Consider the following 14,138-nt stretch of genomic DNA (forward strand, 5'->3'; position numbering starts at 1 on the left):
AAGATTGATATAGCCACATCATGTGATGATTTGATTGATGAGAGCATTGAGCATGGATCTAGTAGCAAAGGCAAGCAAGTGGTTGAGTGCAATGACTATGATGAGTATGTCAAGCTCAAGAGTGATAATGAGAAGCTCATGAAAGATCTTGAAGAGATGAAAAGTCACAACACCATTGTGCTAGAAACTCTTGATCATGACAAAGAGTTGATCCTTGAGAATGAGAAGCTCAAAGAAGAAAACAAGAAACTCAAGGAAGAGAACAAGAAGCTCAAGATGGAGAAAGAGCATCTCAAGGTGGGATTGAGCAAGTTTGCTAGAGGCAAGCATCTCCAAAGTGAGCTACTCATGAACACCGTCATGAAGATGGATAGAAGTGGCATTGGATATGTGGCAAGTGTAGAGAAGAAGAAGGCTCAAGCTCAACAACAACAATCAAAGCCAAAGCTAAAGCCAAAGAGATGTTTTGAGTATGGGAAAGAAGGCCACTTTGCTCATGAGTGTCAAACTCCACCGCTACAACCCTTGCCCAAGCATGCTAGACCCTTTGCTTTCAATGCTCACTACATGCTTAGAAAAGATTCTAGTGGAAAGATGAAAGTCATGTTCTTAGGACCCCCTAACAAGAATAGGCCTAAGAAGATTTGGGTGGCTAAGTCACTTGTTGAGAAGGTGAAGGGCCCTCAACAAGTTTGGATCCTTAAAGCTTGAATCTCTTATGTGCAGGTGAACTACAAGACCGGTGGAAGTCATTGGGTGATTGATAGTGGTTGCACTCAATATATGACCGGTGATCCTCGTATGTTCACCTCACTAGATGAAGAGGTAGATGGACAAGAGAAAATAACATTTGGAGATAATTCAAAGGGCAAGGTTAAAGGATTGGGCAAAGTGGCAATATCAAATGATCATTCCATCTCCAATGTGCTCTATGTTGCTTCATTGAGCTTCAACTTGCTATCCGTTGGGCAATTGTGTGATCTTGGCTTCCAATGCTTGTTCACCGAGAAGGAGGTTGTTGTATCCAAAGTAGATGACAATCAAGTGATATTCAATGGATTTAGATACAACAACTTATATCTAGTTGACTTCACCTCTGAAGATGCAAATTTGAAGACTTGCCTATTCACTAAAACAACACTTGGGTGGCTATGGCATAGAAGACTTGCTCATGTTGGGATGAGCTCACTCAAGAAGCTTATGAAGAATGATTTGGTGAGAGGGTTGAAGGATGTGAAGTTTGAGAAGGACAAGCTTTGTAGTGCATGTCAAGCCAGCAAGCAAGTTGCAAACACTCATCCAACCAAAGCTTTCATGTCAACCACAAGAGTGCTAGAACTCCTACACATGGATTTATTTGGACCAATAACATACAAGAGTTTGGGAGGAAATCTCTATTGTCTTGTGATTGTGGATGACTATTCAAGGTATACATGGGTGTTCTTCCTTCATGACAAATCCGAAGTTGCATCTTGCTTCAAGAAGTTTGCTAAGAGAGCTCAAAATGAATTTGAAGTGAAGCTAACGAAGATTAGAAGTGACAATGGCAAAGAATTTGACAACACAAATATTGAAGCCTATTGTGATGAAGTTGGAATCAAACATGAAGTCTCCGCAACTTATACTCCTCAACAAAATGGTGTAGTTGAGAGGAAGAATCGGACTTTGATCACTCTTGCAAGGACAATGCTAGATGAGTACAACACCCCCGAAGCTCTATGGGCGGAAGCAATCAACACTGCATGTTATGCATCCAACCGCCTATTCCTTCAAAAGTTCCTTGGCAAGACACCTTATGAGTTGCTCAATGGGAAGAAGCCGGACATCTCATTCTTTAGGGTGTTTGGTTGCAAATGCTACATCTACAAGAAGCGGCAACACCTAGGGAAGTTCCAAAGACATTGTGATATAGGTTTTCTTGTTGGTTACTCATTGAAGTCCAAAGCATATAGAGTATTTAATCATACCACCGGCTTGGTTGAAGAAACATATGATGTGGAATTTGATGAATCTAACGGCTCCCAAGGAGCACATGAGAATCTTGATGATGTAGGTGATGAACCATTGAGGGAGGCCATGAAGAATATTCCGGTGGGAGACATCAAGCCAAAAGATGATGAAGATGATGTACAAGTCATTAACCAACCTTCTTCATCAAGTGTGCCACAAGATGGTGAAAAAGCTGGGAGAGTAGAAAATGAAGATACTCATATCTCCCATGAGCAAATGGTGGTACAAGCACAAGATGTTGATGCTCCACAACCTCCTCCTCAAGTGGTCAATAGAAGAAATACACCTCTCCTACAAGATCATCCACAAGATCTCATCATAGGGAGTCCATCAAAAGGTGTAATGACTCGATCTCAAAAACTTACTTCATTTATTGCTCATCACTCTTTTGTCTCTTGCTATGAGCCTACCAAGGTAGAAGAAGCTCTTAAAGAACCGGATTGGATCAATGTCATGCATGAAGAGTTGAACAACTTCACTCGCAATGAAGTTTGGACTCTTGAAGAGCGACCAAAAGGTGCAAGAGTCATTGGAACGAAGTGGGTGTTCCGCAACAAGCAAGATGATCAAGGTGTTGTTGTGAGGAACAAGGTAAGACTAGTTGCAAAGGGGTTCTCTCAAGTTGAAGGTTTGGATTTTGGAGAAACCTTTGCACCGGTTGCAAGATTAGAAGCCATCCGTATCCTTCTTGCATATGCATCACATTATGAAATGAAACTATATCAAATGGATGTGACAAGTGCATTTTTAAATGGCTTTATTAATGAACTAGTCTATGTTGATCAACCTCCCGGGTTTGAAGACCCTAGATATCCTAATCATGTTTATAGGTTGTCCAAGGCACTATATGGGCTTAAGCAAGCCCCAAGAGCTTGGTATGAGCGCCTTCGGGACTTCCTTATTGAGAAGGGCTTCACCATTGGGAAGGTCGACACCACACTATTCACCAAGAAGCTTGATGGGCATATCTTCATTTGTCAAGTATATGTTGATGATATCATCTTTGGATCATCAAATAAAGACTCATGCAAAGAATTTGGTGAATTGATGTCGAAGGAGTTCGAGATGTCAATGATTGGTGAGCTTATATTCTTTCTTGGTTTTCAAGTCAAGCAAATGAAAGAAGGCATCTTCATCTCTCAAGAGAAATACACAAAAGATCTTCTCAAGAGATTCAAGATGGATGAATGTAAGCCAATCAAGACACCAATGCCTACCAATGGACATCTCGACCTAGATGAGGGAGGTAACCCGATTGATCAAACTCTCTACCGTTCAATGATTGGTAGTTTGTTATATTTGACCGCATCTAGGCCCGACATCATGTTTAGTGTGTGTATGTGTGCTAGATTTCAAGCTAGTCCTAAGAAAACACATTTAATTGCCGTAAAAAGAATCCTTAGGTATCTTAAGCACACACCAAGCATTGGCCTTTGGTATCCCAAAGGAGCTTTATTTGAATTAATTGGCTATTCCGATTCGGATTACTCCGGATGCAAAGTTGATAGAAAAAGCACATCCGGAGGGTGCCATTTGCTTGGTAGATCACTTGTGTCTTGGTCCTCCAAGAAATAAAATAGTGTGGCTTTGTCCACCGCCGAAGCTGAATACATTGCCGCGGGTGCTTGTTGTGCACAAATTTTATACATGAAACAAACTTTGCTAGACTATGGTGTAGTTCTAGAAAAGGTACCTCTTTTGTGCGACAATGAAAGTGCGGTAAAACTTGCAAATAACCCGGTTCAACACTCTCGCACCAAGCACATAGATATCCGCCATCACTTTCTAAGAGATCATGTTGCTAAAAATGATATATCACTAGAAGGTGTAAGAACCGAAGATCAATTAGCGGATATCTTCACTAAACCGCTAGATGAGGCTACATTTTGTAGATTGCGGAATGAGCTCAATGTACTTGATTTTAGCAACTTCTCTAAAAATTAAGCTTGTGTTGTCCCTTGCATTCATTGTAATATACAACATGTTTAATTTTTGGCAATGCATATAGGGCTTGTCTAACATGGTTAAGATAACCACCGAAAAGCGTGTGAAGAAGCTTAACCTTGGATCAAACTTGACAAGCAACTAGATTTACTTACAAGTATTGCATATGCATGAATGTTGTTTTTGTCGTTTTGTTCCATTTGCCCTCTTGTTGCCTATTTTCTTAAAAAGGAATATAGCCTAAGGCAAAATATTTTGAAAAATATGAGGGTTTGAGAGAGGTCACTCACATCAGTCCCAATTGGTGTTTATTTGGATCTTATTCAAGTTGGGACTTGATTGGGAACAGGCAGCGCGAAGGAACTTTGAAGATTTGCTGGAAAAGGTGCACCGGACGCTGCACCGGACGCTGCTGTCCAACGTCCGGTCAGTTCACAGGAGGTGAACTGCTGCCGAAGGAGTGACCGGACGTTGCGTTTGTGCGTCCGGTCAGGAAGGAATCTAGCGTCTGATCGTTTGAAGGAGAATCAAGCTGTACTGACCGGACCCTGCCTGCGTCCGGTCATGGACCACCGGACGCGTCCGGTCCCGATTCCAGAGGTATTGGACCTCTCTGGAATCGACCGGACGCTGGGTGGTAGTGTCCGGTCGCTACCACCGGAGCGTCCGATCAGTGGTTTTCGTGCGACATTGGGACTCCTTCTCCGTTTCCTTATCTGTCGCGTTTGGGATCCTCATATAACCGCAGCCATCGCGTTTTCTTTTCCTTGACCTAACCACGCCGCCGTAGCTTCCGTGCCCGAGTCACCCGCGCCGCCGCAGCTCGCCGCGCCACCGCAGCTCCGTCCTGAGCCCGCGCACCCAAGCCACCACGCCACAGCAGTTCGCCGCGCCGCCGCAGCCCCGTGCCGGACTCCCTGGCGCGCCACCGCATCTGCCAGCCTCGCGCGCAACCGCATCCGCTAGGCTCACTCGCCACTGCGCCACCGGAGCCAAGCCCACAACCGAGCACTTCGCCACGGTTTTGTCGCCCACGTGTGCCACCATCAGCCCTCAACCACCGAGCGTAGCTACCGTGCCCTAGCTCTTCCTCCTCGTTGGTAAGGGCAAATCCGTTTTCTCAAATTGCTTCATGTATGACCTAGTTCAAATCTCAATGCATTAACCTAAATCATCTAGGGCCGCCGAATTCTTCGAAGTGATTCGCGATCCCTAACCCTAGCCGGTTCCGAGGTTCCCCGCGTGATGTCTTTCCTTCTCTTCTCGGATCGCCGGTTCGTCAGGTAGCTTGCCCATCGTCTCAATTTCGCACCTACATTGCTTGCTTCCTAGTTTTTTCGCATCTATTAGATATATTGTATTTATTCGTATATCCATCTATTATATCGTGCAGTGAGTCGGTGCCACTGAGGTTCTTGTGGCAATTGTCAGTCAACTTGGAGCCAAGCTCGCGAGTAAGGATCGAGACCAAGCCTTGGGATTGTCAGTTTGACAGTTGATCTTCATCAGCGGCAGTTCATCCTCTTGTCAGATCAGATGGCTCACACCAAGAACATTGATGGTGGTCCGGGTGATGATGACCGGAGGCCCCCGCCTCGCCAGCCTATAGGATCGAAAGGCAAGGCAACGAAGCAGGTGACATCCAAGAAGCGCAAGTACCCTGATGCAGAGACATCGAGGGCAGCAGCTGTTGCAGAGGCCGCAGAGCGTGCCGAGAGAGGAGGCGCTCGCAGTGGTGTTGTCATAGCAGATCCATAGCTCACACCAGCACAGAGGGCAGCAGTTGAGGAGGCTAAGCGTCGTCATGGTGGTCCACCTGGGACTATCATGATGGCAGGACGTCGACTGGCTATTGAGGAGGCTCGACCTCAGGGGGAGTCCTAGCAGGAGGCACAACAGTAGCCCCCACCAGTAGAGCCTCAGCCAGCTCAGGAGACTTAGGAGGTTCAGCAGGCCGAGGAGACCGAGCCGGCACCCCAGCTTCGCCGCTCTGGTCGTACCAGTGCTACTGTTCTAGCGAGGCCAGCTACACAGCGCAGGGGTTCACACCCTCCGCCCAGACCACAGGGTCCGCCTCCAGTGGTACACCCCGACTTGAGAGCCACCACAGCCAGACAGGTTCACCAGTTGAGATTTGTTGAGTTCGATGTGTGGTTTCCTCCGATGAGGGATGAGAGAGCAGCAGAGGGGTTCTACACGCCGCTCTAGGAGGATTTCTATAATGCCTATCTCAATAGTGGGGCAGTGTTCAGATCTCAGAGAGTCTGCAGTTTGGAGTCTATTGTGGCAGCAGCTGGAGAGCACATCCGCCCCTACTTGTCATATTTGCCGGGGCTAGCAGATCTGATTGGCCGGACAGGAGTATATGTACCATCTTGGGTCCGACAGTTTTATGCTTCACTCTACGTTGATCCGCATCACAACTTCATTCACTTTGCATTCAACGGCAGAGATTACAGGGTGATGAGTTTCAGGGCCCGGGAGATACTAAGGTTACAGGAGCAGCCTGTAAAATTGCATGAGGTATGTTATGGCCAGCAGGAGCCTCCTAGGCGTCCTCATGGAGGGTTGGTGCCCCCTACAGATCTAGTGAGACATTGCTTCAAGGAGCCTTTTGGTGAGGGGTCGAGCAGGAACCCCAGTGACCTGACTCCTACAGCTCGTGTGCTAGAGGCCATCATCAGGAGGACACTACTTCCCAGGTTGGGTTATAGAGAGGGTCTGACTCGCTTACAGCTCTGGCTCCTTAATGCCCTGATGCAGCAGATCGTGTTCAACATTTGGGACCTCCTTCTATCAGAGATAGAGGATACTATTGCTGAGGGCTTCAAGGGTCGCAGACAGCTTCCTTATGCACACTGGGTCACATTCTTGATGCTCAAGTGTGTGCAGGTCAGGACCCCTGAGTTGGTTGCAGAGTACAAGGCTGCCACCACAGAGTTTCTCGCATACAACATGGCACAGCGGATCAGGCACAGCACTCCACAGGCACCCGTTCAGCCCAGTCGTCGTCCAGATGTTCCCGAGTCAGTAGCTCAGCAGGACGAGATCATTAGAGGCATAGCCGCCACAGAGGAGGAGCAGCTCGAGGCCTAGCAGGGGATGACCGAGTCTAGTGATAGCTCGGATGATGACTATCTGCCGATTCCTCAGATGCCTCCACGTAGACATGATGCAGAGGCCGGCAGTTCTAGCTCAGCTCCACCAGCACCGCAGACGGACCCTGCATTGATTGCAATACTTGAGCGGATGCAGCAGGATCAGGCTCGATAGGCACAGGAGACTGCTGCCAACTTCGCACAGTTCCAGGCTCGTCAGGACGAGTTTCAGAGACAGCAGCAGCTCCTTCAGCAGCAGCAGCAGCAGTTACTCATGCAGCAGCAGCTTATGGGATTTATGCAGCATGTAGTGACAGCACTTGGGGCCCCACAGCCACAGCCTTCGCCCCAGCTTGCTCAGCCTGCCACCACTTCGACGACTCCAGCTATACAGCCCAGTGGGCTTCAGAGTCAGGGACAGCCTCTAGCTCCATTTGCTTCACCTATAGTTCAGGTGTCCCAGTGGTTGTCCTCACCAGTGGTAGCCCTGCAGTTCACGCCTTTTCAGACGGGCTTCACACTAGAGCAGTCATCCTCGCTATTCGTGCCTAACACGTCAGTCTCCAGGAGTCTTGGAGCATCCTTCAGCGAGTTGACCGGCATGCCTACTCCGCCACACATGCATACCGCCGGTCCTTCTACAGCAGCTCCAGTTGTAGTGACTACTTAGAGGCTCCCGTTGTCTGTCGCCTCTTCAGATCCTACAACAGATGTACTAGCAGCTTCACAGGCAGCACCAGCCCTAGCTCAGACCCAGACCGCTTCAGCGACACTTCCTACTTCAGAGGGTCAGTCAGTTCAGAGCTCAGGGTCAGATGATGATGACGCCCAGTTTCATCTTGCTCCATGTACTTCAGCGCCTGGCTCATCCGCTGCAGCCCCGCCGACCGACCCCTAGGTTTTGGTGTTTGACGCCAAAGGGGGAGAGGGTTCGAGTATGTAGACTCAGGGGGAGCGAGATTTAGGGGGAGCTAGTTATATAGTATTAGCTTATTATATACATTTGGAGTTTTATTTGTATGATACACTATTACTTATGCATTCGTGTGTTTACTTTCATGCATACTATTATATATATGTGATAGTGCTATCTACGTGATTATGATATATGACATGTGTGCTTGCTACTTTACATTATCTATATGTCATATCACTTGTGTTATGCTCATTTGCCTTTGCTTCCGCGTTTATACTCTGATGCAAATGAGCCTTGTTACTCGTACTCATGCTTAATTCATATCCTTTGAGTACATTGTGTTGACTTGGATCATATAAGCTTGACTAACACTTTTGTTCTTATCGACAAAAGCTTATATGAACCAAGCCCGTCAAAAACCTCACTCTTTCACATACTTGAGGTGGTATTGTCATCAATCACCAAAAAGGGGGAGATTGAAAGCATCTAGGCCCCTAGTTGGATTTCGGTGATTAATGTCAATACAAGATTACTATGACTAACGTGTGTTTTGCAGAGGCAATTAAGTTAGGTCATGGTAATGGAGATCGATTGGGCAATCGAGGTGGTCATGCCCCTACGATGGAAATCGTTTCGGTTTTCAAAGGATGGACGACATGGTTAAGGATGACTAGTTCTAAGTGTCGATTGGAGTTGGAGAGACACTTAGAGTAGTTTAGGACTTTGTTTTTCCTTTGGCCATACTATTAAGGGGGGCATGGATGGGTAGCTTGACCTAGTTGAGTCTAGTGAGTTAGGTGTGGTGCACACTTGTTAAAACTAGCTCTAGGTAGCTCCTATGAATGCCTAAGATCCTTTGGAGCAAACTTCATTCACATATGATCGAGAGTTGGAAGTGAATGGAGGGTCAAATGCTGACCGGATGCTGGCCCCGGTGCGACCGAACGCTGGCCGCAGGGTCCGGTCAGTTCATTTGATCAAGCAGACAGCGTTCGGTGTGACCGGACGCTGGATCGGTTAAGTGACCAGACGCTGAGAGGCAACGTCCGGTCGACTCCAGTAAGGTTCCAGAGAAGGGAATCTGTGACCGGACGCGTCCGGTCAATACTGACCGGACCCTGAGGGTCCAGCGTCCAGTTGAGTCCAGTAAGCATCCAGTGAGGGTTTCATGCGACCGGACGCGTCCGGTCAGTGGTGACCGGACCCTGCCAGCGTCCGGTCAATATATTTTCACTGGCTCGCGGGTTGAACTGACCGGAGCGTCCGGTCACCCCGCAGAAGCTCATAACGGTTCATTTTTCAGGCTGCCTTATAAATAGAAGCTCCACTCGTGTGTGGAGTCACTTTTGCTCATTCCAACAACTGAGAAACACGTTTGTGAGTGCCAAGAAGAGCAAGGTCCTAGTGAGGTGATTGAGATTTGAGAATCCAAGAGAGTAGCCTCATTAGTGAATCAAGAGTAGTCAAGTGTGCATCCATCTTCTCATTAGGCTTCGCGTGGTCAAGTGAGAGTTCGTGCTTGTTACTCTTGGTGATCGCCATCACCTAGACGGCTTGGTGGTGATTGGGAGCTTGGTGATCACCCGGCGGAGCTTGTGGGTGACCCAACTCAAGTTGTGAGCGGCTTTGGGTGATTCGCCGCGACGGAGTGTCGAAGAATCAACCCGTAGAGAGCACTTGATCCTTGCGCGGATCAAGGGGGAGCTACACCCTTGCGCGGGTGCTCCAACGAGGACTAGTGGAGAGTGGCGACTCTCCGATACCTCGGCAAAACATCGCCGTGTTCCTCTCTCTCTTTACTTTGAGCATTTACTTTGAGTATTTACTTTGAGCAATTCAATACTTGCATTTACTTTCATAGAATTGCCATGCTAGAGTAAGTTTGGAACATAGGTTGCAAGTCCGTTGTGCGTTAGTTTGATAAAAACACTTTTCTAGGCACAAGGGGTTAATTGGGCTATCCGTAGGATTTGATTATTGCAAGAAAATTTAGAATAAGCCCAGTTCACCCCCCCTCTTGGGCATCTTGATCCTTTCAATGATAATCGAGGATGAGAAGGATATAGAGGATGATTCCTTTGACTTGAACGAGGAAGCAACCACGTCTACTGTTCAGCCATCTACAATCACTCATGGACATGATCCGGTGATGGCGGAGGTACTACAGAAGGATGCTGAGATACGTGATCGTGAAGCTCACAGGCAACTTCAATCTGATTTGATTGATCACATCTGGCAAAAGTTTGGGAATTGAACTAATTAGGTAGAAATGTTAATTTATATATATACTAGCATGTTACATGAATACTTTCCTATCACTATGTTACAGTGGTTCTGTTAATGTACTGTCCATCTCTTTTTCTTACAACAAAGTTAATTCACTAGCTCATCTTATTTTACAGGTTGATGATCAGGACTTGAGAATGTTGATGGCTTCTATCTAGAGGATGCAGGCAGGAAGACTTCTGAAGCCACGGCTTGAGATTATCTAAATATATACTATTATCTAACTATTTTGGCTTTGCTATCTATATTTGTATTCTTATTGTAATGGACGACGGTATCTATGTCATGGTTGTTTAGCTGCATGCCACTAGTATTTATATTTCTATTCCTATTGTAATGGACGACAGTATCTATTGTTGCTGCTGCTGCTCGTGCTGTAGTGTTGCTGCTGCTCGTGCAGCAGACAGGTGTTTCTAGCACTTGTGCTCCTTCAACAGTGAGTTGCAGAGCATACTATGGCTCACGTTGCCACAGAAGATATTCTTTGTTTGTGGGGGCATGCAGATGCTCATTAATTTTTTTTCTCCATGGAAACTACTTGTATAAACTTGCATCGGGAAGGATGGTTTCTAGTGATGAAGTCTTGGAGCTATGGAAACCATGATAGAGTCTAGAATTGAGAGTGCCCTTAGATGAACCAAGTTGTAATAAGATAAGTTTTAATCCTAATCAAATCAGAACATGCGTATAGAATCAGATTTACTCTTAAGTCTACCACCAGTACAAACACTCTGTTTACGTACTCTGACAGTTGTCTTACACGCCTATCAATGTAAACACATGATTTGTATTGGCGATAAGCTTAAGAAAACTGTTAGTAGAAATGTATTTACTCTAGCGGTTTTTAACCTGAGGCTAGTACAAATGGTTTATACCAGCGGTTTTGTAAGCTTGTTGTTGGTGTAGCTCGATTTACACTAGCAGCGACATCCTCAAGAGAACCACCAATATAGATCGATTTATGTAGGTGATCCTTAAGTGATGCCACAGAAAGTACGCTGATTTTTACTGGCCTTTTACAATGACAGTCGGTAAAAAACGGGGGTACAAAATCGAAAAAGTACAAATGTTTTATGCACTAGTGGCCGGTCGCGACGTTAGCGGGCGGGGATGATGAACAAGAACCACTAATTAACGAAAAAAAAAATAGGTGAGGAGCATCCCTACCAAGTATGGTGCAGACTGTTTGGGTGATACGTGGGCTATCGAATCATTTTAACCATACGCATAGTAAATCAAATACCCCATGGTCCACATGTCAGCTGCACATATCCGCACCATGTTTTGGTGAGGACCATCTCTACCAGATTTTTTTTCCTTATTAACAGCTAGCCTTAACCAGAAGTTCCAAGTGGTACGTAGCTCTCGCAGCGCTAGCTAGAGACTGGTACGTAGCAGCCGATGTAGCGGCCCGTTCGTTTGCGTGTTCGATCGATCATAAGCGAAAGCAGCATTGGATCCATTTGAGATCATCAGTGCACTGGGCACCCCTCAGGAAATGGAGGCGTTAATTCGCGGGCCGGCCGATTACGGCCATCCTTGATCGGCGCATGTAATACGTGTTTCCTGCGGGCCGTTCTAGCTTTATTCATCAGGGGAAAAAAGCTCAGCGCAGCGGCCAGTACTGTGTCTGTGTGTGTGCACAAAATAAAGCAAACACCTAAGGGAGGGTTATTGTTGATGATGCAGTATAAATGACCCGCGCGCGGCCTAGGGTTTTCCATCATCGTCGCCACCAATACCAATATATGTGTCAGGAGGAGTAGCACCTGGGCATGCGTCGTCCCCGGCGACCTGCGTCCAGGGGAGGCGTCCGTCCCCGGTGTAGCAGGTTTTCAAAAGAATAAGAACCGATGAGAATGGCGGAGCCATAGCTGTGTGCAAGACCTGTGGCAAGGTCCTAAGCGCAAACAGTGCAGGGGGGACCTCACACCTGCGTCGAAGCCCTTGTTTTAATAAAAGGTGTAAGGCTCTGCAGGCCGCTCCAGCACCGGCACGTGCACCACCACCATATCATCACCTCTTCCCCTTCCTCCCCGGCCGCCACCACCATCATCACCATCACCGCCACCATTTCCTCCTGCTCTCTCCTCTCCCATGCACCCCGTCGCTGCATGCGCGGAAGAAGAAGATGAGATGGTTTACTCGGTCCTCAGCGACATTATTGATGATTTCGACGATGACAATGATTTCCCTGGGTCGTACCACCTTTGATCGAGACGGCACACAGCTAGCAAAACCCGAGAATATCCATCAGGTACGTTGGTCCTACGATTCACACATAAGCATACATTCTTCGTTCTCATCACGCATGAAGGCATCTTCTCTTCTTGTCCATGAATCCATGCTATATACATATGTTTGCTCGGGTTGTTTTTTTCCCCCTCCTCCTCTCCCTCAGATACACAAAAGACTTGCATATCATTGTATTTATTAAGAGTTTGCGAATAATACAACACGACGTCGTTCTTGAACGGCCCCTAACGCTCTCACAGGAGAGATTTGAGCACTCTACGGCCGGTAAGGCGGCCTTACATACATTACTCACTAATAAACAGATAACATGGTTTAATTTGAACGCCCCATCATGCATGCACCCACTTCTCGTCGGCCTCATATGCTTGATTGCTTGGGAGTAGATGGGCGATTTGGGTGTCGTTGCCCGCCTGAAATCGTCTCGTGTGTGTCGTTCCGCCAGCTCTTTCGATTCCATACCTCCTAATTAAGAGACTTGACTAGCGAGAAGAGAGAGTCGATCGAACCCATACATGCATCACTACCGGAGACCGGCTCTTTGCCGAGTGCCAGGTGGTTTGCCGAGTGTTGTTTTTCGGGCACTCGGCAAAGACGCCTTTGCCGAGTGTTTTTTTTTTGACACTCGGCAAAGAGGCTTTTTGCCGAGTGTTTTTTTTAACACTCGGCAAAGAGGCTCTTTGCCGATTGTTTTTTTTTTGACACTCGGCAAAGAGCTTCTTTACCGAGTGTTATTTTTTTTTGACACTTGGCAAAGAAAATTTCAAAGCATATTTTGAAGCAGTAAATTAATTCAAATGAAAAAGTTTTCAACTACAAAGTTGTATAACTCATCAAGATGTACAATGTTTGTTTTGGTCTTTTCTTCATATGACAAAGTGAAAGTAAATTTGTTCACAAATCTAACATATCTCTCTTGTAGTTTATGAAACTACAAGAGAGATATATAAGATTTGTGAACAATGTTAGAACGACCATGTCGGATGAACAGATGACCAAACAACCAAAATAAACTCTGTAGATCTCGAAAAGTTATGAAACTTTGTAGTTGGCAACTTTTTGATTTGAAAACATCTTGTCATGCAAAACTGCGTTTGAATTTTAAAATTTTAAAATTCAAATTTTGTAAACGACCTCGGATGGGAAAACTTCCTAAACTAAAAGTGTAGATCTCGAAAAGTTATGAAACTTTGTAGTTTACAACTTTTTTATTTGAATTTGTTTAGGGCCTCAAACATGCAATTTACACTTGGCAAAAAAGCTTCTTTGCCGAGTGTTTTTTTTAACACTCGGCAAAGAGGCTCTTTGCCGAGTGTTTTTTTTTGACACTCGGCAAAGAGCTTCTTTGCCGAGTGTTTTTTTTTTGCACTCGGCAAAGAAAATTTCAAAGCACATTTTGAAACAGTAAATTAATTCAAATGAAAAAGTTTTCAACTATAAAGTTGTATAACTCATCAAGATGTACAATGTTTGTTTTGGTATTTTCTTCATACGACAAAGTGAAAATAAATTTGTTAACAAATCTAACATATCTCTCTTGTAGTTTATGAAACTATAAGAGAGATATATAAGATTTGTGAACAATGTTAGAACGACCATGTCGGATGAACAGATGACCAAACAACCAAAAT

Source organism: Miscanthus floridulus, chromosome 18 (assembly GCF_019320115.1).
Source record: "Miscanthus floridulus cultivar M001 chromosome 18, ASM1932011v1, whole genome shotgun sequence".
In the NCBI taxonomy this organism is placed as follows: domain Eukaryota; kingdom Viridiplantae; phylum Streptophyta; class Magnoliopsida; order Poales; family Poaceae; genus Miscanthus; species Miscanthus floridulus.